A 24246-nucleotide genomic window follows, 5' to 3' on the forward strand; every position below is an offset into this window, starting at 1 on the left:
TTCCAGCCTCGGCCCCTCTCTCAACCCCTGCACGTCCCGCCCTCCCCGTCCCGATTCCTCTCTCGCATCTCCCTGGTTTTGCTCATGCTGTTTCCTCCATCTGGAATGCTCAGCTGCCCTCTGCCCCTTGCCCTTCCACCTGCCCAAATATATTTCAGGCTCAGCTCAAAATCTTTTTGCTTCTGGAAGCTGTCCCTCATCCCCCAGTGCAAACTCCCTCCTCTCAAGCCCTGTACATTTTATTTTTCTTATGAGACACATGGCATTTGGTTTATGCTTCTATTTCATACACACGTTATTACTTGTGTTCACTTTAGTTCACATGCCACTTCCCGGGCAGAGTCACTGCTTGTCATGGACCTGGTACTGCCCTAGGCTCTGGGGGATGCTCATATAAGACATGCCCTTTGGGAAGGAGCTGGGAGGTTCAGGAGCTGGGAGCTGGACAGTAAATCATGGATTAGAGCAGTGGGAATGTGTGCTTTGGGAGAGTCTTGTAGGTGTGTTCTGGGAGCCCAGAGAAACATCCAGCTCAGACGTGGGATCATTGGGAGTTTCCCAGGGACATCTCAGATGGTGAGTTCCTTGACATTAGGAGTCACATCTGCTCCCCTTGGTATCCATTCTAACAACTAGCAAGGTGCTTTCTGCATGGGAGATGCTCAAAAACTGCCTATGAACTAAACAAACAGAAGAAATAAAAGAACAAAGATGTGATGGGAAACCAGTTCTCTAGGTTTTCAGTTAGATATGTAATTTGGGTTATATGTTTGGTAAATATGGGAACATGAAAAGGACGTGGTGTATTTGTTTTATAAACTCATGAATCAGATTATATTTTCTGATCTAAGGCCTTCTCACAGATTGTGTGATCCAGACTGTTGCTGGAACCCCTTAGGCGCATTTTAAGCAGTATTGCCAATCCTTTCCCTATCATTTAAAAAAGAAATAGGTCAGAATAATTTGAACAAATGGAATCTTTGATGCCATTCTTTTCTTGGTTTGAAACCATTGGCGAACTCCTCTTTAGGTTAGGAAGTAGCAACATGCCGGGGGGGCAGAAATAGATGTCATATTCTTTCGTCCATCACTTCTCTGAGAGCTAATTCTTCTACCATCATCAGTGTGAATAAAAAGGCCCTCATGAGACCTTGAAAAGGGCCTGAGACCTGGTAGGGTTGTGAGAAAGAAATGGGGTGACAGCATAGATGAGAAAGCCCATCAAAGCATCAAAGGAAAGGCATTCACTGTATCCTTTTGAGCACTAAAATAGCAGCTGACAGAGTGTGGAGTTGCTTTTAAAAGTTCTGTTTGGTATATAGTGGGGTTAGGTCCCCCATGGTTCTGCCAGCACTGGAGAGGAATTTCTCCTTTAAGTAGGGAACAAAACACAGCAAGAGAGGGTCAGAGTAGCACACTAGTGGATGGGAAAATACTTGATGAGCCAGTGGTTAGTGACGTGACAGAAAAAAAGACTAATTTATTCTTCTAAGGGAAGGGGGGACCCTTCTCTTGACTGAACAAATAGCTTATGGACAACGCTCATTAAAAGCATCTGAGCCAGAGTATAGAGGCTGAATGCCAAAATCAAGGTGTCTTGAGATCCATTTATTTGCTAATAAAAGATGGGTGATTTCTCCCACAGATTATACTTGCAGGAACCACTTTGTGGGCCTTTGAGAGAGAAAATACTTTTATGGGTAACAAAAATAGAATAATAAATATTGGAAACAGACTAAATACAGAGATCATAAAAGTAAGTTCACTAGCGGCAGGACAGGAATAAAGACACAGACGTAGAGAATGGACTTGAGGACACGGGGAGGGGGAAGGGTAAGCTGGGACAAAGCAAGAGAGAGGCATGGACATGTATACATTACCAAATGTAAAACAGATAGCTAGTGGGAAGCAGCCACATAGCACAGGGAGATCAGCTCGGTGCTTTGTGACCACCTAGAGGGGTGGGATAGGGAGGGTGGGAGGGAGACACAAGAGGGAGGGGATATGGGGATATATGTATACATATAGCTGATTCACTTTGTTATAAAGCAGAAACTAACACATCATTGTAAAGCAATTATACTCCAATAAAGATGTTAAAAAAAGAAAAAGAAAGATTATCTAAAACTTGGAAATGGGCAAACAGAAAAAAAAAAAAGTTCAGCCCAGTTGTTGCTGTTTCAATGGTCAAGGATCAGCTCGTCTAGAATTTCATGGACTTGTGTCTAAATTATAATTCTTGGTGCTAATGTAATTAAAGAGCCATTGCTGCCTTTTATGTTACAGACCGAAGGATGATCATATCTTTGCCTGCCACAAATATATGACAACATTTTGAGTCACTTATTATAAATTATTAAAAAAAATTGTGAATTATGTCCCCAAAGATAGATGTCTTGTCAAGTTTCTGTTTGGCATCAGCATTTCCCAGAAGGTTGAAATGTATCTCCCCATGCTGACAGACAGTTGTAGAGGCATTATTGGCTGGTGGCATTCCAAATATGTTAGGGTGAGGATTATATCACTGGTGACGTTTCTAGGGTCATAACATTTAGAGTGGAGGGTGATTTTAGAGGCCTCTTCACCTATTTTGTTTTAAACGCCAGGAAACCGAGGTCTAAGGGAGATTTAAGCTATGTGCCCAAAGCCCAACAGCTAATTCATAGTAGAGGCAGGAGGAGGATGAAGGGAGATTTCTGGACTTTTGCTCCAGGGCTCCCCCTGCTGGGCAGTGTGGCCTCTAGCGGGACCTTCAGCATTTCAGTGTGAGTCTTGGTGCCTGTTTAGCATCTTCACGTAAAGTTTTACTGTTTACCGCAGGGAAGAATCAGGCATCATCGGGTTAAGATGATTTGACCTCGTGACCTGTTGGTTCAGCACTTCTCCAAGTTTAATGTGCACATGTGGGAATCTTGTTAAAAGTGCAGATCTGGACCAGTGGGTCTGGGGGTGGAGGCTGAGATGAGATGCTGCTAACCTTGTGAAATGCCATGGAAATCAACCAAGACATCAGAGGTCACTCAAGACCTTCCAAAGAGACTTAGAAGATTCAGCAACCTGGGTCCCATGGTTTTTTTTGGCATAAAATACAATAGGGGAGTAAGCTCTCTGGGACTCTTATTCTAGAGCAGAGTTTGAGAAAATCCCGGTATGGGTGAGATGAGGAACGCAGGGAAAGAGAAAATCCCTACAGGTGTGGCAGGCAGCCTTTTACAAGTAGCCCCAAACCTGTTCTTTTAGATTACAACCCCCCACCTCCAGGTTTACAGAGATGTAATTGACATAAGATTGCATTAGTTTCAGGTATACAACAAAATGATCCGATATATGTATATATTGTGAAACCATAATAAGTTTAGTTACCATCCATCACCACATAGTTACAATTTTTTTTCTTGTGATGAGAACTTTAAAGGTCTACTGTCTCAGAACTTGGAGATATAAAACACAGTACTGTTAACTATAGTCGCCACGCTGTACATTACATCCCCAGGACTTACAAAGTTCCAGTTGGAAGACAGAAAAGTTCCAGGACTGTTTTCTGCAGCCCCTGATTTTACAATCTGTTCTTTACACTCTCAGTCTTTACAAAGAGGGGAGATACTCATTCTATAACTCTGTATTGGAGACAGGTAACTATTATTCTCAGATTTTAATGGCTAGCTTTTAGAATACAGAAATAAGGTTCTGACTAGACTTTTATTCCAGAGAGGAGAAAACCATCTCTTTGGAACTTGGTGAGCTTGCTTTCCTTGTCTTTCCTCTCCCTGAGATGCTTATCCTTTTGTCCTAGTTTTCAGTCCACAAGTCAGTGAGCTGAGTGGAAGCCCCTGGGAATAACGCAGCTAAGCGGCTTTGCCGCTGGCGTCTGGTGGGGCTGCACACCACGTTCTTCTTTAGGGATCTGAAAACTGTCAGCCACACTTGCTCACAAAAAACAAGTTCATTCCACTTACCATCTTGGAGAGTCATTTATTTCTCCCCATTTCCATCCTTCATCCAATGTTCTGTGAGCACCTCTAAGTGTCAGGCACGGAGCTTCACCCCAGCAAAACAGGGCGAGGAAAACCACCAGGGTCTCTGCTCTCTTGATGTCAAAAGTCAGAAAACTGGCTTTGGAAATCACTGAACTTGACCTTCCCCTGATGCCCAAATCTCCTCTGAAACATTATCGACTTCCTCAGCCTCTAATTAAATATCTAGCCAGTGACCATCTGCAGCAATTTGGTACTGCTTTCAGACTTTGAGGAGGAAAAAACCCTTTGAATGTTCCCCACCATGTTCTTAGTATGGCTTTAAAGTATAAATGGACTCATCTGTTTCCCTGAAGTTGAGGAAATTACAGCTTCGGTTTGATTCTGGTGTTTGCCCCATTCCTTCTGCGACATCCTCTTGCGTTTCAAGAATCAGTGAGTGGGGTTGGTGAATGGCTCTGCAGTTTATCCTTCCCAGTTGTGGAGTGTTAGGTGGTTGGGAGTGAAAGTCATGTGTTAGGGGTTAGTGCAGCACAATTTTTCCCAAACCAGACAGAGACACCAGAGAGCTCTGGGTGTATGTTACTAACGTGTCTTAATGGCGCGCAGCGTTAGGGGTTTCGACATGGTATTATTTGAAATCTCCTGGCCCTCCTGGCCCAAAATAGCTCCCCACTGGCCTCCCTTGTCCTTTTTCTTTAGATCTTGGCCCATTTTTCTACCTGCCGAGTCACAGACTCACTTGAGGATTTGTCCACTGGATGCAACATTTGTAGTTTTATGTCCCAAACTCACCCAGTGGTTTTCTGACTTTTTGGTGTCGGCACTCCTTTCCATTCTTAGAAGTTACTGAGGAACCCAAACAGCTTTTGTTTATTGGGCTGTTTCTGTTGACATTTACTGCATTAAGTTAAAACTGAGGAATTAAAATATTTATTATTTCATTTAATTAATAGACCCGTCACATGTTAACAAAAATAACCCTGTTTAATGAAAAGTAACCGTTTTCCAAAGCAAAAAAATTTAGTGAGAAGCGAGGCATTGCTTTTACAAATCTCTTTAACATCTGGCTTAAAAGAAGAAAAAAGCTGGATTTTTCCATTTGCTTTTACATTCAGTCTATTGCAATGTGTTGTTTTGGTTGAACTAGAGGAAGAAAATTCAGTCTCACACAGATGTTTAGTTGGAAAAAAGAGAAGTGTTTTAATAGCCTTTTCAGATAATTGTGGATATTTTTCTTTTTTAAATAATAAATTTATTTATTTTATTTATAAAATAATTGGGTCTTCGTTGCTGTACGCGGGCTCTCTCTAGTTGCGGCGAGCGGGGGCTACTCTTCATTGCGGTGCGTGGGCTTCTCAGTGCGATGGCTTCTTTTGTTGCGGAGCATGGGCTCTAGGCACATGGGCTCAGTAGTTGTGGCGCACAGGCTTAGTTGCTCCGCAGCATGTGAGATCTTCCCTGACCAGGGCTCGAACCTTTGTCGCCTCCATTGGCAGGCGGATTCTTAACCACTGTGCCACCAGGGAAACCCTGTGGATATTTTTCTTGAAAATACTTCAAAATTAGACAAGTGACAGATTCTTAGAGGTTAATTGTATGTGGGATGTGGACCATATTAATGCTCTTGCTGTCTGTCACATTAAAATCCATTGGTATGTCTTGCTCTTTGGATCTTCTAACCATGAGTGATTTTTATAACATCACACATTGGTCATTTGGAAAATATTGGAGTTATACAGAGCTTCTAAATATTGACACATTTCATAATACAATAACAAGAAATCACATCCGTGATTGATATCGCCACCAATCTCATCAGAAGAGTCTTTAAGAATTGGTAATCTGTCAAGCTTATAATGGAAGATAAATGTTTTCCAAAATTCTAATTTTTCCTTAAAAGTTCAAATTTTATCTCTGATACCAAAAACTATTGGTTGTTTTCCTTAAAGGGACAGGCTCGCTGTGTTCACTGGAGAGGAAATATCTGCCAGAGGGCCAAGTCTGAATAACAGTACTTTGTCTGTTAGTCATTGTTTCAAGGATAAAATGTTTTCCATGAAAAACGAGATAGTTAGGTCATGGCTCTAACAATCCCATGAGTGTGTTTCTCGAGGCAGCTGCTGGGCAGCAGGCGTGCTGCTTGCAGACCTTCCATTTCATGACAGGGAATGTTAAAAAAAAGACGTGCATTCCCCGTTGAGGTTTCATCAAATTTTAATTTTGATTGCCTCATCCAGGACATTCTAAGTGAGACTGGCTTTTTCCCCCCTCTCCCTGCAAAATGCCTGAAGATGCTGAAGATTCAGAGATCGTTCATTGCTGCAAAGACACGGCTTTGACATGTGGGGAGGTATCAGTAGTGAAAAAGGCACACTGTGTTTTCCTATTATTATGAGATAGTTTTGACCTTGTGAACTCTGTCGACTGAAAAAAAAATGCACAACGTGAGAGTTGTGAGTTAAGTTTTACTGGGGGCAAAATGAGGACTGTGGCCTGGGAGACAGCCTCTCAGAGAGCTCTGAGGAAGTGCTCCGAAGAGGTAGGGGAGAGGTCAGTAAATATGTGATTTTGGGGAAGGGGGACCCGTGCCATCAAGAACACATTTTGGCAGAAGGTTGATGCTACTCACGAGGACCACATGTCTCCGTTAATGATTTTAGTGCTTTTCTAGAGAAAAATTGGGCTCATAGAATCTTCCCCTGAAAATATCTAACTATGAAGGCTTGTTGTGCCAGTTCTTCCCAGAGCACCGAGTGCCTCCTTCCTGGTCTCCATCCCAAACTCCTTTCAGAGTGTGTTGAAGGTCAGTGGCAGCAGTGGTTAGTGACTCCATCCTTCTAGTGCCAGATGGTGAGTGACAAGTTTTAGTTGGCAACCCCCTGATAGGGTCTCGGGCCCCTTCTCCTGAGGTCTGGAAGCCACAGTTTGAGAACCCTTGTCTGGTCCAAGCTTTCCTGCTAACTTTTTTCTCTGGACCTCCTTATTGGCTTTCTGCACTTTTTTTTTTTTTTTTTTTTTTTTTGCGGTACGTGGGCCTTTCACTGTTGTGGCCTCTCCCATTGCGGAGCACAGGCTCCGGACGCGCAGGCTCAGCGGGCACAGCTCACAGGCCCAGCCGCTCCGCGGCATGTGGGATCTTCCCGGACCGGGGCACGAACCCGTGTCCCCTGCATCGGCAGGCGGACTCTCAACCACTGTGCCACCAGGGAAGCCCTGCTTTCTGCACTTTTAACTTATTTTTCTGAACACTCCAGTTTAGTTTGGGACAATTCTGTTTTTTCTCTTTGCCCTTGAAAAGCACTTTGTAACTTTTGTCCCTCCTCTGTGGAGATGGCTTCTTTGTGACAACACTGGTTCAGTTGGCTCAGAGCCAGTTTGACGAGTTCTCCATCTTCGTCTGCTCCTTGACGTCCCTCCCCCCAATGCCCACCCTGGGATCAGCAGCCCACTGTCCCCCGGGTCCCCAAGGCAGAGGCTCTTCTCTTCCCTCCTTCTCTCTTCTTCCTTCTCTGCCAGCAGCCGGCAAAGAGCCACATCCAAAACCAATTGAACAGTCCCTAAAATCCTGTTAAAAGCATAAAGTGAAAGCTGGCTAATTAAAATAACAGAAATCTTCTAAAGCGGCTGAAACCAACCTTCCTGTTAAACACTGTGGCAAGCTTTACAGATAGTAAAGGGGATCAAGGAAATGGAGCAATTGTCTTTCTGAAGATTGACCTGCTCGCCTGGAGAGGAGAAGCTGCAGAATTCACGCCTGGATCCTTGCGGTTGGGAGGACAGTGATGGTCGGGGGGTGGGGCGGCTGGGTAACAGGGAGCAAGGAAGAGCTTGGAGAAGCGGCGAGCCTTGCCTTTTTTTTTTTTTTTTTTGCGGTACATGGGCCTCTCACTGTCGTGGCCTCTCCCGTTGCAGAGCACAGGCCCCGGACGCGCAGGCTCAGCGGCCATGGCTCACAGGCCCAGCCGCTCCGCGGCATGTGGGATCTTCCTGGACCGGGGCACGAACCCGCGTCCCCCGCATCAGCAGGCGGACTCTCAACCACTGCGCCACCAGGGAAGCCCGGAGCCTTGCCTTTTTGACAAGCTTGGCATTGAATGGCAGGGGAGAGAGTGGGATGGTATCCTCAGTGGGAAATTGGGTCCAAAGAAGAGTTGTTGCTTATAGAGTGGTGGATGCATTGAACTGGCATAGGCTGAAGGCAAGAAACGGACAGATGTGAGAGTAGGTAGGTGGGGTGTAATTAATGGGTGAAGGTCCTGGAGGAGATGGAATCAGGAGAGGTGTGGAGGGCTTCAGAAAAGTGAGTCAAGTGATGTCAGGTGCAGGCTTGACAGAGGTTTTAAAACAAGGTTTTATTTAATTGATGTGAAATTCATATAATATAAAATTAACCGTTTTAATGTGAGCAATTGAGTGGCATTTAGTACATTCACAATGTTTTTGCAACCAGGACTTTTATCCAGTTCCAGAACATTTTTATCACCCCGAAAGGAATGCTGTTCTCATTAAGCGGTCACTCTCCATTCCTTCCCCCACTCCCTGGCAATCTGCATTTTCTCTCTACGGATTTACCTGTTCTAGATTTCATATAAATGGAATCATACAACATGTGACTGTTTGTGGCTTCTTTCACTGAGCATCATGTTTTCCAGTTCATCCATGTTGTAGCATGTATCAGTACTTCATTCCCTTTTATGACTGTGTAATATTACATTGTACGGATATACCACAGTTTATTTATCCATCTACCATTGATGGACATCTGGAACGCTCCTGGCTTTTGGCTGTTGTGATTGGTGCCGCTGTGAACGCGCACGTACAGGGATTTGTTTGAGTACCTGTTTTCAGTTCTTTGGGGTGTTTATCTAAGGAGTGGAATTGTTGGGTCATATGGTAATCCTGTGTTTAACTTTTGGAGGAACCGCCAAACTATTTTCCGCAGTGGCCAAGCCCCTTTACATTCTTACCAGCGATACACGAGGGCTTAAAGTTTTCCACATACTCACCAACACTTGCTATTTTCTGGGGTTTTTTAAAAATTAATCCTTGCCATCCTAGTGTGTGGGAAGTGGTAGCTCACTGTGTTTTTGATTTGCATTTTCCTAATAACTAATGCTGTCGATAGAGTTTTTTTAAAAAATCGTATTACGTGCTTTACGTCTTTGAAATACATTTTTGATTTTTCCCATCAAAGCCGAATTCCAGTTATATCCCTTTGTGCAGGAGATTATCAGAGGCACAGTCTTGGTTACAGCAGAAGAAATAATTGCAGACATGTGGCCGAGTTCAGGAGCAGTGGCCCCTGGGGATTCCGGATTGTTCTGCCTCTAGATTGGAGGCAGGTGATTCTGCTTGCCTGGGCCACCTTGAATACTGGTCTAGGCCAGGTCAGTGCTGGCATATCTGCTCAATCCCAGCTTATCATTGGCATGAAAACCGTTTAGAAGCTTGGTTTATTTCTAGGGAATGTGAGATAAAGCAGATTCAGAGAAGACTGTACCCTAATCTTGCCTCGACTGGAAACTGACCAGGAGCCCACCATCTCCATGGGGAAGGGGTAGGACAGGCATTACCCTAACACCTGTCAGACTGTCATGAGCCATCGTATGGCTTTCTTCCCTCAGACTGCCTTTTCCTTGTACTCCAAGAATAGTCCCAAGAAACTTGGCCCAAACCTGTGTGTCTTTTACTCATCAGCAATGGGGAACTCATTCTGTGCTCAACTTCCTTTCACATATGGGCTTTTGGAGGCTAAGATAGCATTTAATTGAGCCACAAGCCTGTGTCCCTTCCAAGTTCACACTGGAGGAGAGTTTCTAGATCAGTGATAATTCTGCAATTACAAACAGGCTATTTCCAAGTCAATAGAGGATGGAGAAACTGGCTTGGAAGGGAATGAGAGAGCTCTCCCTGGAATACAACAGCTGCTCTGTATGGAGAAGCAGAACAAGTTTACTGCAGTCCCCGTGGCGTCATCGCTGCGCATGCAATCGACAGTCTTCTATACGCCTGTGGTTGGTTTCCACACGGTTCTGGGCAGAAGATTTGAGCTGTGTCTTAGCCTCAGACAGAGGTGACTGTGTGTCATGTGCAGGGACATTTAGGGCTCCAGTGTGGAGGGAGAGGTGCAGAGGATGCTAGCGTGATCATCTTCCAGGAGTCAGCAGAGGCCCTGGCAAATGTGGACAGTTCCAGAGCTGTTCAGAATTCAAAGGTCATTATTATGCAGGACATCAGAGCTGTCATTTACACATCTTGCTTTCACACGGTCACAACGCTTTGGCAGGAGACTGGGGAACACGAAGCACATGAACAGAAATACCCACAGCAGCTTATACAATATTATTTATATTTTTTCAAAATAATCATGCATGTGTTTAGGTCTATAGCTGTAGAAAAAGTTAAAACATTTCGCTTTTCTCCCTTCCTTCTATCTCCGCATTATAATTCAATAAGTGTTTTCCCAGATTCGCTGGTGTGTTTTTGGTTTGTCTTTCCTATTAACCTTTTCCATTTCTTTATATGCTTTCTTCGTTACATTTTACCTCTATTCTTTTCTTCGTTATTACCTGGTCTCAGTTTGTTTTAGTATATGTTTCAGTGCTGGCAAGCAAAGTATATCAGGTGATCACCATCAAGTGGTGTCAGTAGCAGAGAATTGAACAAAGTCCTAAAAGTCAAGAAAATTAAACATTGATGCAAGAGGCATTAATGGTTAGTGGAAACTAACATATTAAAGGAATGGGTTATATGTCATGAAAGCACCTGCTGAAGTGATGAAAGGACAGTCTGCTGCAGAAGTTTTGTAGGGGTCTGGAATGGAAGATGCGTGGGGTTAGTTAGGACTTGGATTAGGTTAAGGAAGGCTGCTCCACAGGCCAGGGTCACAGACTGTGCGAACTTGTACTGGAATCTGGTCACCCTTCTTTTAGCTTGAATTGTTTTCATTGATTTTTAAACCAAAGTCTGATCTTCTATTTTAAGGATTTCTCCACACATGGAAGATTTGGGGGATAAAAAAAAAGATATCCTATTGCGATGCCTAAAATCAGACGCAGCACCCTAATTTGACTTTTGCCTGAGGGCTATTTCAAGTTGCTAAAATAAATAATACGTTCGAATTTATTTTAGCAACTTCCTTATTTAGATTAGTATAATATTATTCTTCCATTTCTATCACAAGAACAATTCATTTTGCAAATTAATCAAAAATACCGCCTTCCATTTAGCTTGGCTGAAATTCACCAGATGCTCATGAGACATCAGTTCCACTGCTGTTTCCTGGTGGAAAGGATCTTCCATTCATCATGTCCTGTGACATGACATTTTCCTCAGTGGAATTTTTGCGTGGGGATATTGAGGCTCTTGGGATGACTTAATTTTAGTAAGGGTTGAAGTTTTACGATTTTGTAGTGCTTCCAAAGGTACCAGCATTTTAGTTTTGTTTAGATCATTGAGAAGCCTGTGGAGCCTTACTTTTATTGTCGTCTAGCTGGAGAGAGAATTCAAGGCTGCACCACATATCTGTGTGCTTGAAGAGAGCACATGGTGTCTGTCCTCGGTCCAGGCGATGTCAGTGTGGGCTTCTGCGTCTGTAGAGACCATTCTGATGAAGTGGGAGGCTTTGTGGCCCGGTGGAGGCCAGTGGACACGGGGCAGTTCAGGAGTCAAGCTCTGACTCTGGCATTTACTGAAATGACATCACTTAATTCCCTAGAGCCTCAGTATCCCTGTCCGATATTGGGAAACATGAAATGTCCATATCACAGGGCCGTGGCGCATGGGAGACCTTGGGAGTACAGGCCTGTAGAGGTGCTGGAGAAAATCCTAATGGAATTTAACATGGGATCCTATATGTGCAAGCATTTTGTAAAGTGCTTTGTAAATAAAAGGCGACATGGTACACAGACCATAAAAGTGGCATCTGTTGCCCCCATCGAGAGCCACCTTCCTGTGGCCCTTGTTGCACTTGGCATTTCAACCCTGTTATCCTTGGACGTCTCTGCTTCCCCTCATCCTCTTTTGAACTACCCAGGGATGCTTCTGGCCTATACAACAGATTTTAACTGACTTCAGCAGTAATCATTTGGGGCTAGACTCACGTTTAATTTCCTTCTCAGAGTTCTCATTTTAAAGGATAATTGTTGGGAGAAAGTTGATACTTGAGTTTTTGAATCCAAGTCACCAGCATATGCTCTACATACTAGTGTTTTCTGTTTTATTTTGTCTTTAAGATCTGTGCTGTGACAAGAGGGGTGCAGTTGGCCACAGAAATGGGCAATCAGCTGTTTGTTTTACTTCTTACCCATTGTTTCCAAGCGCTGCTTAGCTAAATGTATTTTTAATTTTGCGGTTAAAAAACAAATTTGTTGGCAAATACCAATTTTAGCCAGAAATACTCATGAGTGTATAATTGTTGCCCAAGAGGAACTCTGATAAGAGGGTCTTCTAAAAAATAGCGAAACCATCGTTACCAGCCAGCAGTAGTAGTAGGAGATACTTTTTTTTTTTTTAATTATGAGGGTTTTTAACTTCTGAACTGAAAATTTTAAAAAAATGCTTTAAAAAATAAAAGTATAGCTAGACATTGGTACAATTTAGTTGCCTATTCTGGTGGACAGAATACGGTGGGCTAGGAGTGTAGACTTAGTGTAAGATTCAAGGATATCTAAGGAGGTCCCTTCATCCCAAATTTCCTTGACACACCAGCCTGGCAGGGATGGCCGGAATCCTGGTGTGTGAGCTTAATTCCTTGTAATAAAGGCATGATTTCCTGTTTAAATGCAAATGTCCCTAAAATGGTATCACATTAAGGTATTATCTGTCATTAAAACTGGAGTAACTTAGCTTAGTCAGGGGCTGATTTTAGTAGGAGAGAGAAGAGTAGGTAATTCTAGAATCCAGCTGGAGGTGTTGGGTCTGAGGGGGACCTGGGTTTGGGGAGGTGAGATTGGTCAGCAAATCAGAGTCTTGTGTTTGGTTTTCAATTCTTCCTAAGTTTAGAAACAGGGGAGGCTGGTGGCATTTGAGCCATACTTCTGAGACAGATGTTATGCCAAATAAACAAAACTAGTTTTATTTTAGAGGAGTCTGAGAAGCCTTAGAAGTGCTCATCCGGTGCCATAAATGACCTTGAGCCCCATTCTGTAGCTAACGCCTATATATGCCGCTCTCAGAGAAGGCAGGAATTTGGGCTAGCTCATGGAATTTTTTTCCTTTCCAACACAAGCATTTAAAAATTACAATTAGAGAAAATTATTTGAGATCGGCTTCTCCACTGGGCACTGTCCTGTATGACAGCACTGCTAGGTGTGCCAGCCTTCATCAAGCCTGTGCACATGAACCAGGAAGTGAGATTAAGGTTCTTTCCAGCACTTACATGAATCTGTGCTAGCCCAAGGATTTTCTGTGACATGGACATTTCATTACCACCCTCTGATGACGGCAGTCCTGAGGCTCTAGGGAATTAAGCATGTGATACCTTTCTTTTTCCAATAAAGAACCTAAACCTGATATCCTATTCTGAGTCATAAATGAATTAGAAAAGAAACTTCAAGCATCAAAATGGTTCGAATATAATATACTAACCAAGAAATTGTTGGAAGGATGATATGAGCAGTGTTAGTGTTCTTACATTAAAAATTTGTATGCAGATTTTCTCTGATTCAGAATTGGAGGATTAAATTATCACCTAAAAGAAATCGCTTCTTGAGAATATTATAGATTAATAAAAACAGTTTGAAAGCAAGTAAGATTCACCTTGCCTGTGAACTTAGCTAATTCTTTTGCCATCCCTGAGTTAGATCTTTTGCTGAGTTTCTTTTGGAAGTTGTTAGAATGATTCTTTTCCAATTATCCTGGAGAAACACATCTCTTAGATATAACCTGCCTTTTGTTCAATGTTAAAATCATGAAAGCAGCAAACATTTAGTGAGATAAGATTTAATTAAAATGAATGATAGGACCTTCCCACATCTGCTGGTGTTACTTCAATTTGTGTGAGTGTAAATTCAATAAAGAAAAACATCCCTCAGATCAGGGACTCTATATAAAGGAAATCATTCGCAATAAGATGGAAAGAGAGTTTTTTCCCATTCAATACTGAAGAGATAGTTTTAGTTAAATGCCACGGTGTGGTGTCAGGGATCATATAATCAAGACAGACCTCTTGGAATTTAGGCTATGATACCAATAACAATAAGAAGAGGAATCTTGATTCATGTGTATATTCTCATTTCAGTAGGAGAGCAAGGGGCTGAAGAATTGCATTCACCCTCCATAAGGAAGGCTGAACTGATCCTTTATAGCAACTCTGCTGTGGTTTACTTTTTTGTCTATTTGCAGTCTCTCTCTTTGGGTTGGCTTTGTGACTATCCACAAAAGTACGTAAACTGTAAAATAACCTATTAAGAGGAAAATAGATCTGAAGACTAAGGCAAAGGAGAATTCTAGGTCCAAGAGGAAAGTAAACATAGGTTAAAGTTATAAATGTGCAGAGGAAGGCTCACGTACTGGCTAAAGATAGGAACTGGGGATGCATGTTGGGTTAGCCATGGCCCGTGAATGTAATAGACGATGTGTGTGACGGAGCCCAAAGGGAATGAGGATAAACAGGAAACGGGGATGGAAGATGGAGGGAAGAAAGAAGAAAGAGAAGCCACACACGAGACAGATGTTCTGGGAGAGAAGCCATTGAATGAGTGTCCATGAGGTGGAGTTCTTCAGGTTTGTCTCCCCATTTTGGGGTCTAGAGTGTCACATGGTGACAGAGGTCTTGAGAACTCTATGGGTTATCCCCAAAAGAACAAAAACTGTCACTCAGGAATGATCTATGGATAGACCCAGAGCCATCAGAATGTTTGAACAGTCAGGGCAGGAAGCTGGGGGTTCTCTATAGGGATCAGGTGCTGTACCTTTTACCTGGACCAGGTAGGTGCAAGTGCACCTCCTGCCTGGTCTCCACATCCATTTGAGCACCTCACCTTCCCTGTCTCCAGGATTTGTAAAGGGCCAGTGCAATCTGAATGGGAAAAAAGAGGTTGAGGGTTTTGATGATCTTACCCAAGCCTAATTTCTAATCTCCACTTATATATCCTGGTCCCTGAATCTAGCTTGTGATTTGATTTGCTGATTTTCATCACCTGACTCAAACAGGAACTGGGAAGAGGGACCAGTCAACCACTTAGTCCTCCTGTGTCACTGATGCAGTCATTTTATCTCTAAGTGACTGTGCTGAACCCCTTTGTTATTGGATAGGTGTTCTTGAATATCTGTTGTATCATTGTAGATCTTACAACAGTTAAAATTTTAAAGCCAACAACATAAATAAAAGAATCTCTGGTTATAGCACATCTCCTTTCATTTTCTCCTATTATTACCTGAGGTCCAATAGGAAACAAAGTCATAAATAATGTAAATTTCTTGCCCAAGGTCAAAGAGATGGAAGAGCTAGGAATAGGATCTCAACAGGCAATGTAGTATTTTTTTCTTACTAAGCTACATGGTCGTCCGTGGTTCACTTTGACCGTAGTTTCTTTTACATAAAGGGGAGATCCTGGAATCAGATTTTCTGGGTTCACTTTTTTTTTTTTTCGTTGGTACGCAGGCCTCTCACTGCAGTGGCCTCTTCCATTGCGGAGCACAGGCTCCGGACACGCAGGCCCAGCAGCCATGGCTCACGGGCCCAGCCGCTCCGCGGCATGTGGGATCTTCCCGGACCGGGGCACGAACCCGTGTCCCCTGCCTCGGCAGGTGGACTCTCAACCACTGCGCCACCAGGGAAGCCCAACATCCATTTTTTTTTAAAGTCAAATATTACTTTTGTTAGTGGATTAGGATGTTGCAGCAAATAAATACAGAAATGTGAGTGAACTGGAGATCGAGGCTGATTGCATGGAAATCTTATGCCTAATTCCAGCCACACTCAGAGTGCTGAGAACACATAAGTCGTTAAGTTGCATGGATGAGGTTGGAAACTGCTTGTGAACATCTTCATTCCTCCAATCCATACATCCAATTTTAGAAAGAAAGATTTTATAAAATTTCCTGAAAGACATTTACTTTCTTCACCCTTGAGCAATCAAGTAAACTACAAAGTCTTTTGGAAGGAAAGAGCATGGCTGTCTCATTCATTATTGTTTCTATCATTTAGAATTTAATGTTTAAGCCAAAGAAACGGTTTCTAGGAATTCATGAATGTCACGTCTTGCATTCCATGTTTAGATGATCTGCATGTTTCTAAGCTTACTTGAAAAAAATAAGCTACTACATTTGAAATGAATGAACCCAAATAGAAGAGCAATAGCATATCTAAGACTAATGGGAAAATAAGATTATGAGCTATAAGCAATGAGAGTATGTTGTTTAAATTAAATGTGAATAACAGAACAGGGAGACCCAGCCAATGGACAAGAATCTTAAAAATGTAATTCATAACCAGCTTTCCTTTGAGATGGCTCACTGTGTTCCCAACGAGAGGCAACAGTGTGTCTCTGTGGCTGGACTCCAGGTGTTCTTGTGTGGCCTGGGCTCAGGAAAAGGCTTTTATAAGGACTTTTACATCATAAATAGAATTCCCAGATAGTCTCTTAAGTTTTATGTTAAAATAATCCTTTCTGTCTCTTGAAATACTAAATCTGGACTTAGTAAAAGGCTGAATTCTACGTGTCTGAGAGAACTTGCTAGACTGATCTTCTGACCCTTTAGTTACAGGCCACCTGTGTTTAAGGAAATAAAAATGTGCACGATGGTCACTGCTTTTTATCAAGGTTTTAGTGTTTGTCAACTATGTAATTTCAGACCTGAATGACCACCTGCTGTGGTCCCCAGAGCTGGAATCATAAGCTCTCGGCTTAGAACGACAAGGATGAGGCTTCTGTGGCCTCCATCTCCACAGATTCAAGGTCAATGCAGTTGGCATGATGGGACAGCTCAGGTTAGAATCTGACTAATGCTTCATTGTTTCATGAGTTAGACAGGATTCATTGCCTTCCTTCCCTGAAGTCCTCTTAGAGCAGTATAAGCACTCTGTCAGGGGGCTACAGAAAGCCCTTACTGGGGGGATCATCTTCACGGACAATTGCCGCTCCATTAACTGGGAGCAAAACGATTCCAGAGCTTTGCAACGTTAGGAAACAGACTCTACTTCTTGACCCTGCCGCGTGTGGACTCCTAGTTTAGAGAGGTCTTCCGAATGTTTCCCCGTAGGCTCTGTAAGCAGGAATTCTCTCCCAGCTGTGGCCTGGGCTGGCTGTGCCCTGCTCATGACCCTGGCATGCTGGGCAAGCGGAGAGGTGGCCACGCCTTCCTTTGGCCTAGGAATGGTGGAGCCTTCTCTTCAAGAAAACTGGACTGTTCAGAGGGGAATATGCTCAGTTATGTGATTCATATTGTCCACAGCAGAAGACACGTCAGTCCCTTAGGGCAGGCAGAGCTTTTCCTGGCACTCGGATGTGAAATGAATTTCTGGAGTGGGACTTCATGTACGGGGACGCGGTGATGTGCACACAATGTTCTCCACAAGGTCCCTGCAGTAAACGCAATAGCACATCCCGCAGGGAGGAGCTGGACACAGGATGCTGAAATGTGATTCTAATGTTTCAAAGTTTTATCTTTCCTTTCCTGGGATTTAGCCAGACTCTTAAAATAAAAACAGCGCGTTTTTTATTATGGGAAATTTCTACATGCATAAAAGTAGAGAGAGTCATTTGGCAAACTACCATGTCTGCATCGCCTAGTTTCAGCAATTATCGACTCATTAGCTAGAGTTTTGACCTTGCAGATGTTCAGACATTTAACTATGAATCGCCCAGATGTTGTTTGGAATCAGGCTGATCCATGACGGAAGTTGAAGTTGGCTTTGCGGGTCTGTTAAGTGGGAGTGGCTTAAATCATCTCCTTCCCATTTTCAGAGGTTTTGGTTTGGAATTGTCCTCCTAATCCTTGTTCCAGCGTCCCCTTTAGCATGAAGATGTGGATGAAGAATGTATAAGTGGCTCTGATTCTGATAAATCACAAGATCATCAGAGATAGACAGGGAAGTAGGAGAAGAGGACCCTTACCCTGCACAGAACTCTCATGCAGGTCTACCTTTAAGGAGCAGACTGTAAAGTCAGCTTTATTCAGTGAACACTCAAATGTCTATTACGTATGCAGACATCAAGGACCTCCAATTCTGGTGAAGAATCGCCCAAAGTTTCCAAGTCTGTCCATGAGTGATTAGGCACTTTATGTACAAGAGATGCATTCAACCCCCAGGAAGGAGGTTTTTACTCTATTTTGACACATTATTTGAATAGAGTTGGTATTTTTCTTAAGGCTGAAGGAAATTAGGATCAGTGAACCCAAAGAACAGTCAAGATGCTGGTAGGGAAGACAGCCAGACAGCAAGGGAGGAGGTGGAAAAACTACAGATATCTGGAGCTGGAAATAAAATACTACTATCATTGGGGGTCATTTTAGAGTAAGGGTGAAGGACGTCCCCACATGGGTCTATGGTACCCATAGATCATCACGGTGATGATAGGATGATATGTAGCTGTGAGTGGAAAAGGACTTGGAATTGGATGATATTGTTTTAAGCCTTGACCTTACATTTGCCCACTGGGAGACCTTAAACAATTTATCTGACCTCTCTGTTGAGTCTGTTCTCAACTCCTAAAATGGATCTGGGAATACCCACCTGACAGATGTGGTGAAGATTAAAGAGATAATTCAATGTGAGCAAGCTCTATAAACAATGAGCTTCAGTGTCTAGTTGGCTGAGTTTTCACTGATGTCACTGGGACACCAAAAAGAGATGTATATTTTCTGTATACTTTGTTTAAGGGAGAAAGTAAACAAAAATTGCTAAATTCTGACTCTGAAAGAGAAAAATAAAGCTCCTCAAAAAGCTTCTCTCTCTGGTCTTCCCTGGTGGCTCAGTGGTTAAGAGTCCTCCTGCCAATGCAGGGGACACGGGTTCAATCCCTGGTCCGGGAAGATCCCACATGCTGTGGAGCAACTAAGCCCACGTGCCACAACTACTGAGCCTGTGCTCTAGAGCCTGCAAGCCACAACTGCTGAGCCCGTGTGCCACAACTACTGAAGCCTGCGTGCGTAGAGCCTGGGCTCTGCAACGAGAGAAGCCACCGCAGTGAGAAGCTCGCACACTGCAACGAAGAGTAGCCCTCACTCGCCGCAACTAGAGTAAAGCCCGCGCACAGCAACGAAGACCCAGCACAGCCAAAAAACAACAACAACAAAAAACCCTTCTGTCTCTGGGATGATTTGTTCATGACAAGTAGGCTTTACTGAGAGGTGAAAATTGCAGAGGATGAGACAGAAAAAGTAAGCTGGGACCAGGTTGCCAATGACCTGTGTGCCATGCGGGGGAATTTAGATTTATTTGTTCAGAAATTTGGCTCTTTATTTTGTAAAGTATTGAAATATAAAAATACAAGAAAATAAGTTAGAGTCAGAGAAAATATAAATTAAAAAGTGATATCCTAGTTGGAAAGCGGAAGCAGTCATATAGGTCACAGAGCCCTAGAGTGTTGTTAAAACTGAACTTCTAGTAGACTCTGAGTGTGTGGCAGCCACATCAAAAAGGAAAAAAAAATGAGCAGTCGCATAATCTCCATCATTCATGAGGACAAAACATCGGTTCTTATGACTAGTAACGCTTTTAAATGAGGGAATTTTCTTGGGAAGGAATTTATAAATGAGGTAGAAAATGATGTATGGCCTATACGCTCTTGCCAACGTCCTCATGGTAAACGCAGTAGTAGATTTTAAAGGGATGTTTCTTATAGGACCCTTCTCTTCCCCTTCCCTACTTAATTTTCCCCACAGCATTTATCACCGAATTTATTATTAATCATTTCGTTTGTCAGTCACTCCCACTAGAATATAATCTCCACGAGAGAGTCTTGTTCACTTTTGCGTCCCCAGAACAGTGCCTGGCTCTTCCTAAGTGCTCAATATATATGGGTGAATAAGTGAACGCAGGTATGACTGCAATTTTTTTAAGCTAGAACTTTTCAAAGTAAGCTTCCTACCGCTGTGTGAGAAAGTTTCATTACTGTACGAATGGAATATTTGACTTCAAGCTATTGAGAAAAACAGATTCTGCATTGGTTTTTAAAATTAATCTCTGAGAGTCATTTTTCATTTTACTTGAAAAAATATTTTTACCTATAAATATATAATAATTTTGCAAGGAAGTCCCTCTCTGTAACTTAGCTATGCTACTAATTTTAACTAAGTCCATTTTGTCTCTTACGCCAGTTAGCTCAGTTGGGCATAGGTTACTGCTATCATAGTCAGTGGGTTAAACTCAAGGTTGATAGAATAGTTTATACATCAGTGATCAAACACAGGTTTTTTTTGTTTTTACAATAAATACGCTAAAAACGTAGTTGCCTAATAAATATTTATGGCCCCTTACAATTCAAAGTCTTGAAGCTATTTAAAAATCCTTTTAATATTATAGGAAAGCTCTTCATTCTTAGAAAGTAAACTTTGGAAGAAATCTAACTCTATGGACAGCATGACACATAATACGCAAAGATTTAACTAAAATTTTATGGTCAAGAGTATGTAAACATTTGTTAATCTTCTTCCTCATTCATCAGTCAAAGTTTTAGAATCAATTCAGTTCTTTGCTTGGTCAAAAGCAATTGTTTCAACATTCTCTTAAGGTTTCTTTCAAGCTTCCTTCTTAAAACAAAATGCGCGTCTTTCGTTTTATCTTTCAATTCATTCAACTACACTTCAATTTAAAAAGAAAGTATATATATATATATATATATATATATATAAATTCAATCAATGCTAACTGAAAGACATTTGATTTGGGGCGTTTAATAATTTATTTTCACAAGTAACATATTTTCCATGGAACTTGCCAGATGAATTAGATGCAAAATGTATCCCCCAAATGACCAGAGAAATTTATCTGAAAAATGGAATGACTGGATACAAACCAAGTAATTTTCAGTGGACAGCTGCCAGAAATAGTCACATGGAGTAATTTATTACGATGCTGAGGCCCGGTTTGGAATTGTGCCTGCTGGGTATGCACAGCTTTTACGTTCAAAGGCGATCACAGCTCTGCAGATGCACAAGGGGCTCCAGACAGCCTCTTGCAAATATCAGCGTTGTGTGCTGTTGTCCATTTGAGCAAGGAAAAGATTTTCCTCAGAAGAGAGATCTATTTTTTAATTTTTATTTATTCATTGAAGTATAGTTGAGTTACAATGTTGTGTTCTGGTGTACAGCAGTGATTCAGTTAAACATATATGTATATGAATATTTTTTTCATATTCTTTTCCATTATGGTTTATTATAAGACATTGAATATACTTCCCTGTGCTATACAGTAGGCCCTTGTTTATATACAGTAGTTTGTATCTGCTAATCTCAAACTCTTAATTTATCACTTCCCCACCCCCTTTTCCCTTTGGTGACCATAAGTGTGTTTTCTGTGTCTGTGAGTCTGTTTCTGTTTGGTAAATAAGTTTGCTTGTATCGTATTTTAGATTTCACATATAAGTGATATCATATGGTAGTTGTCTTTCTTCTTCTGTCTTACTTCACTCAGGATGACAATCTCTAGGTCCATCCATGTTGCTGCAATGACATTATTTTGTTCTTTTTTATGGCTGAGTAATTTTCCATTGTATATATGTACCACATCTTCTTTATTCATCTGTTGATGGACATTTAAGTTGTTTCCACGTCTTGGCTATTGTAAATAGTGCTGCCCTGAACATTGGGGTGCATTATCTTTTAAAATTAGAGTTTTCTACAGATATATGCCCAGGAATGGGATTGCTGGATCCTATGGCAACTCTGTTTTTAGTTTTTTGAGGAACCTCCATACTGTTTTCCATAGTGGCTGCACCAATGTACATTCCCACCAACAGTGTAGGAGGGTTTCCTTTTCTCCACATCCTCTCCAGCATTTGTTATTTGTAGACTTTTTAATGATGGCCATTCTGACCAGAGCAATATAATACCTCACTGTAACTTTGATTTGCATTTCTCTAATAATTAGCGATGTTGAACATCTTTTCATTTGCCTATTGGCCATCTGTATATCTTCTTTGGAGAAGCATCTATTTAGGTAGAAGACAGAAAAGGAGTTTCCTAATTACAAGGCTGCCTTTCTAATAGTCCTTAATGAGCTTTTCCCAGCTTTCAACTACAAAGTCTATACAAACACACAAAAGGGGAAAAAACTCACAGCATCAAGAAAAAAACAGATAAGAAGTCAACTATTGCTAGAATGCAGAGGGAACTTCCGTTTGCCACAAGGAGGTATGAGATGATAGAAACAGAAGGCAGAAAATTTACCTCTAACTTAAGTAGAAAAAGCCATTGCTTTTATTCCAGTTGTTCTAGTTTCTAAGATATAATTGATGAGTGTGTCCTTAAACCAAAGAGGACTTGATTATGCAGTTTATAAGGATGTGTCCTATTCCCTTAACAACAACTACAACTTCAACTAACAAAAGAAAGACACCTACATAAAATCTGGCTCTTTTGGTTGAGCTAAATATCATGTTTGACTGTCCGGCTTCTTGGTTGGTTGCTGAGGTCAGAGTTCCATCCACTCCTGGTTTAGTCGCTTGTGACAAGGGGCATCCTCTTATGGTGTAAACTATGATCTCACCATGCAAGGGACAGCTTTTCTTAGAAAAGGAGTCTGTGGGTTTGGGCAAGTTAGATGGAAGCCATAGAAATATAACTACAAATAGAATGCAGCCATAAAACAATTTTACCTAATGACCTCTATGGGTTTTCCTTCCAGGAATGTAAGGAGTCAATAGTAGGGAATTTAAACATTCAATTCACATACTGATAGGTTAGAGATAAAAAAGGTAATTTTTAAAAATAGAAGCTAAAGTGGCATTTGATAAAATTTGATCATTGTTCCAAGCATTCTACTTAGTGATCAATTCTACAAACCTCCCTTTGAAATCAAAATGATTCTGGATGTGCCACCAGTGTAACCATGAGGACTAGAGAAGAGAAGGTGACATTATCATGATTTGCAATTGATGTTCCCTTGGTTTTTTTGCGGGGGGGCTTGTTTTATCCGAAAAACTCAAGAGAATCAACTAAAACCTCTGACCTGTAATGAGAGCCCAGGGTGATGACAGGTAACATAACGTTATCACTTTACATGTCAGTAATAATCGCTAGCAAGTATCATGGGTATTCCAAGAAAGAGGTGAGGAAAGGATCTCATTAGCAATAGCTACAAAGAAATCTAAATATTCAGGAGTAAATTAATCAAGAAATGGACAAGAAGTATAAAACTTGATTAAGAGACAAAAAAAATTAAAGAGAAGAAGACAACCCTTTTGTTTTTTAAGAGAAAAGATGTTATGTAGTGCTTGGTGGGGGCGGGTGGGTACAGGGTGGGATCCTGAGTTAACAATACCTGGAGGAGCCCAGAGAGTCTCTGTAAGATCAAGCGCAGGGGGCTGGGTCCCCCACCGCCTCCAGAGGGAGGGAGGTAGGCAGGGCGGGGAGAGGCTGTGGGCGGGGCTTTGAAACACCTGCCTGATGTGTGGGGCTTGGGGAGAGCTGGGAAGGGTGCTTTGGTCTGTTTTGTTCTTATTTTTTTTATGCAGTAAGTTTTATTTATGCCATTCTCCTTTGCTTCCTCCTCTCCATTCTTCATGAGAATCTGCAGTCACATCTACACAAGGCTTTGGAGCCAGATCTGTGTTTCTTTAGATGCATCACCACCCTCAGGCCAGCATTAGGACGAGAGCAGGAAGGCTCAGTTTTATTTGGATTTTACAACTGCCTCAGAAATGAAGCTTCCAGTCAAATGCAGTTCTCTGGGTCTGAGTTATGGTCTTTTACTAGTATAACAAACCAAACAGAACGGTCCTTTTTATTTTCCCTTACGCTCAGGTCACCTGCGTGGCTGCACACTGAGCCTCATTTACGAGTGGTTTGGTAAATTCCCTCAGTGATCTGGAAGGGTGGGCCCCGTGCCACATTTCATGATGCTTTTGTCGCAGGCACTATCTCTGCTGAAGGATTTCATCTGGAGTGACATCTAATTTAATGACTGTAGCTCAATATATCTGCTCTGGCATAATTCTCATTTCCATGTCAGGTCAACAAAACTTTATTTTTTGCTGAAAATAATTATTCTTTCCATTTATGGTTTAGGAAGGTTGAAAACCATTGCGATGCATATCAATAAAAAACATGTTTGAAATTAAACTGTAAAGAAATAGACTATTTTTTAAAGCTGTGATTTTAA

General features: G+C 41.9%; 1 protein-coding gene across 2 annotated transcripts in view; it reads left to right on the forward strand.

Annotated features, from left to right (window-relative positions):
* DNER (delta/notch like EGF repeat containing) overlaps window positions 1-24246 on the forward strand; it is a 324264-nt gene that overhangs the window by 174055 nt on the left and 125963 nt on the right. The window lies entirely within an intron of this gene.

This window comes from Pseudorca crassidens, chromosome 6 (assembly GCF_039906515.1).
Source record: "Pseudorca crassidens isolate mPseCra1 chromosome 6, mPseCra1.hap1, whole genome shotgun sequence".
NCBI lineage: Eukaryota > Metazoa > Chordata > Mammalia > Artiodactyla > Delphinidae > Pseudorca > Pseudorca crassidens.